This window comes from Mizuhopecten yessoensis, unplaced genomic scaffold (genome assembly GCF_002113885.1).
Source record: "Mizuhopecten yessoensis strain PY_sf001 unplaced genomic scaffold, ASM211388v2 scaffold11175, whole genome shotgun sequence".
In the NCBI taxonomy this organism is placed as follows: domain Eukaryota; kingdom Metazoa; phylum Mollusca; class Bivalvia; order Pectinida; family Pectinidae; genus Mizuhopecten; species Mizuhopecten yessoensis.
This window is the reverse complement of record NW_018408917.1, coordinates 951,524-956,154: the sequence shown is the minus strand read 5'-3', so window position 1 is coordinate 956,154 and position 4,631 is coordinate 951,524. Positions and strand designations below refer to the sequence as shown.

Sequence of the window (4,631 nt, the reverse complement as noted above, 5' to 3'; positions counted from 1 at the left end):
ATATATATATTATCAGAAGGAAATCATATTTGCTAATGACAACTCCATCTTATACCGTCAAATAAAATAACATCTTATTTTGATGAAATAATATATCATCATCATATTTGACCAATTACAACTTATTCTATTCATATATATATTATTACGAGAAATTATACCATCTTATATTCATATTATAAGGTCAAATCCTTAGGACCTTTTGTTATCTAAGTAATTAAGATCTATACTATAGGACCCCATTGGAAATAAGCTGCCACCCAGCTTTCATGGGATATCCTAAGTTAAAGCTTAGTCAAACAGATACATTGTATTTAGAGTGCTCCAAAATTTGTGATATTAACTTTGATGTGATAATCTAAATACTATGATAAATCTGTGATTATTATGCAATTGAAATCTGTGATCATATGTGATATTTGTAACCTGTATCTTGCTTTTACCGAATAAATATTATTATTATTATTATTATACCAATATTGCTTGGAGAACTGCGCTTTTCAGAAGTTTACATGCATTTTTGGTGGAGTTATGCCCCTTTTATTGCCAAATAAGGGCATTGTATAGTTAATGCAAGAACTTTTTTTATTTTTAATCAGGTCCTTTCAAATTTTGTAGGGTAACACTTAGAAGCAATAATGTTCAACATATATTACTTTTTTTTGGTCAAGTTTCAACTTTCCACATTTCTTACTATAAAGCGCTGTGACACATCCACCCCCTTGGAATTCTTGTCTTGATCAATGGTCATCCACAAAAGACAAACTCTCTTAATTCACAAAATAATCTCTTATGCAAGGTGCTCTTACCTTACAGGTTATATCTCTTAAAGATAGTTTGGGGTCTTTATCGGATTAATGTTTTGCTTGAATGTCTTTTAGAGTTGTCTCTCCTCTTTGTTGGTAATGTCTCTTTTAATGTGATCTCTCTTGACAGGTGGTCTGTCTTGAGAGAGGTGGTTCCTCATCACAAGTGGCTTTTCATGACACAGGTGGTCTTTCTTTTATTTAGTTTGTCCTTCATGAACACCAGTGTCAGATCAGTGTTGTATAATTGGTTGTTACAAATTTTAAAACCTACAAACAAACCCATGATAATGGTCAGTGGTGTTGTTGGACAGATGGTCTCTTATTCCAGGTTACTCATTACTTCTCGTGACAGTTCCAACTTCAAACACTTACTCAATTTTGATTGGATAATAGTTTCAAATCAAACATCAGTTTTGATTGGTTAATAGTTTGTAATTAGACATCAGTTTTGATTGGTTGATAGTTTTAAAGTAGACATCAATTTTGATTGGTTAATAGTTTTAAATCAAACATCAGTTTTGATTTGATAATAGTTTGTTATTAGACATCAGTTTTGATTGGTTGATAGTTGTAAATAAGACATCTATCTGACACTGCTGGTTTGCATTTTGTTTAGTTTTTTTTGCTACCTACTTGTAGCGAGACTAGTGTGACCCCTGACCTGTAAATCTGTGTATTAACGCTACTTGTCCATTGTGATCAATAGTTGTTATCATTATAATGATCAAATAACCACGTTTTCATATTCTTCTATAGCTGTAGGTGATTATGTCTGAGTGTTATAGTACTGGGTTTGTTACAGTAGATTACCTGGACTAAATTATGTCAGATTTGTCAATACCTTATGGCCAATAACAATTCCCCTACCAGTTCTCCTACAGAGTGGAGCTGTCAGCCTTTAACTGTATGGTCCTCAGTATTGTGTAATACTCATAATGGCCAGTGACAACAATACACTTCAAAATTCACACTGTCAAATTGTAACACTAATTTGGTTTCGCTTGTTTACTAGCGAGGAATCCTTTATTAGTCATACTTTGAGGTTAAAGGTCAGCTATGTCAGCTGGGTACAGATCGCGGTACTAAAAACCTCCTCATAGTCTCTTTGAAAGGTCCAATCTTTGCTTCAAGAGGATAATGGTTCTGTCAATGGACAGCACAGAGAAAATCACTTGGTAACCAGTGAAGCAAAAATCAATAGTGTCTCTGACAAATTGTGTGTGAATCACAAGATTTGTCACAAAAAGACTCATTCTTGTAGGAATCAATTGTGTTCAGGATTATTGGTTGATTAAGTGGATGACAACCCAGTTCTGATGATACAGTGTACACTGTACATGGTTAGTACAGGCATGGTCATTTCCAGATGTTTGTAGCTCATAGTTGCCAACTTTTCAAAATTTTCTTGGGTGAGATTCCATGAGCTCAAATTAAATACATAAATACAATTTGTGTATATATATACCTTATACCCCTTTAGAACGACATCTTTGAGGGTTTCTTTTAGATGCTTAGCAAATTTTCTGGCTGTTAAAATTTGTAAGAAAATCTTCTCAAAATATTTGCACAATAAGCATGTTTGTGGTGGTTCTTGCATAAAAAAACAAGCCTGCCTAAATTTGAGTACATAGTCACCCTCATCATAAATTTTAATTTTATTTACTTAATGAATTACAATAGATAAGGAATTATGCATCTAACAAACAAATTATGTAAATTTCTATGCAGGTTAATGATTTGGTGTGTATATATAGTTTTGTTATTTTCATACTTGTTTGAGGCTTTGCTTCTCCTATTAAAACTGTCTCTAAGGGAACTGTTCAGATTAAAAATCTGTATGTGTTGATTATAGTGCAAAGACTTCTATCAAAATATGCTGAGAAAATTGGATGCACAACAATTTGTAAACTTCCAAAAACAGTATCCTTGGAATAAAATAAGACTTTTGGATTTGTTGTTTTCCACATTGCTGTATTATTAGAGAGCTGAACAGCATCATTGTCTTTGTGATAAACAAACATTTCAAGAAACGTTCCAGCTATCTTTACTCCCTGATCGAATTACACATCCGGTGACATTTGCCCCTGGATACACCCGAGTTTTATGTTGTGCGACACCGAAATAAAGACTTTCTTTGTCAATATCCATAATGATGATAAAAGAAGGTAATGGATATTGATGACACTTTTCAGTGGAGAAAATTCGGAACAGTTCGATTAGCTATGCCAATTAATATTTTGTCATTAAAACTTGGCTATTATTTGGTGGGTAGACAGATGGCTGTTAGGATGGTGGTTGTATAGCTGTATCATGGTACGGTAAATGTCCTCAAATTTAAGGAAATTGTTTGACTAGAGTTTCAATGAATTTGTTTATTATAAAGTTAATTCCTTTATCATTTGTGTATTTTCTATAAAGAGCTGGCATAGTTTATCTTGAGTATGAAAATTAACTTCAGGTATATGGGATTATTCCCATATTAGAGATTTATGCAAGATCAACCAAAAATTGTCAAATGGTTCTTTTGAAATGGTGAATGTAGACGGATGTAGAAATTATTTGATGTTAGAATAGCATTTATATATTTGTGTAGGTCAAAAGTGAAAATAATATTCAAAAGTGAAGAATTATTTGGAAATAAAAACAAAAACTAGTTTCAAAAATTGATTATTATTAAGAATTGTAAAAGTTGTCTGTACATAAAATATTTCAATCACAATTTCTGGACATTTTCTGTATGTCAGACTCAGAATCTTTGACCACACACTTTCGTCACTGTGGCAAGACAGGGGAGAATAGAAAAAGAAAAGGACATTTTTAATAGACAATTTGAATTTATTAGGCACTCGGAACATCAAAGCAGAAAGATGACTCCTCTAAGGCATACAGTCAATCATAGAGGCCATGTCAATTACATGTGTGTTTTGTTCTCGTGACAATGGAAAGAATCTTCAGACGAGACTCTCGACAGCTTGATGTCTGAGGGTACGGCGTCACCTGAAACTCTTTCCAGCACACTTTCCCTTCCTCTGCCACAATATATGCAAAGACCAGGAAGTTACGACTCCACAGTTCATCAGTGGAGGCGTGTCACTGATGAAACGTCGCTCCGGCAAAGTAGAACTTGACTGCTCAAGGACGGGATTCAACATTGAAAATAGTGCTAATCTTGTATTGGAAAATCAATTCAAGCTAATCATACACTTTCAGACAATTTGAAACTTTTCAAATCTATTGGGAATGCTGCGAACATATTGCAGCGCAGCACGCTTTATCATTAAATCTTGTGTTCTGATAAAATGGTTTATATACAGTCGACATTATACTTTAATTGTTAGGTTGACAATTTCAACAATAGCTCTTGTATTTTTCCCCTGTATGAATGAAATGAGTCATGAATTTCAGCCCAATCATGTTCAGTTTGACATTTAAAGAAAATTTACTGTCGTTGTTTCCTCTTATATAATTCAAGCTAACTCAGTAATGAAATTTTATTATTTTCAAGACCACATGATGTGTACTTAGCATTAGATTATATTTCCATAGTTTTGTTTCTGTTTCTGTTATTTTACCTTTCTATAGTGACGTACTTGCCCTCTTCAGACTCGAACTAGAGACTAAATTCAACATGTAGTAGGAGACACTGTAGTCTAGTGGTAGGACATTGGGCTCGTGACCGAAGCGTTGCTGGTTCGAGTCATGGCACGGCACTGTGTTGTTTCTGTGAGCAAGATACTTTACTCTGCTTGTTCCAGTCTACTCAGCTGTAAATGAGGTTGTGGTTGGGTAGTGCTTGAATTGTTGAATGATAGCTGTGACTGC

At 33.9% G+C, this 4,631-nt stretch overlaps 1 protein-coding gene across 3 annotated transcripts in view; it reads left to right on the top strand.

Annotated features, from left to right (window-relative positions):
* Positions 1-4,631, top strand: part of LOC110467508 (enhancer of filamentation 1-like) — a 68,803-nt gene that overhangs the window by 58,023 nt on the left and 6,149 nt on the right. The window lies entirely within an intron of this gene.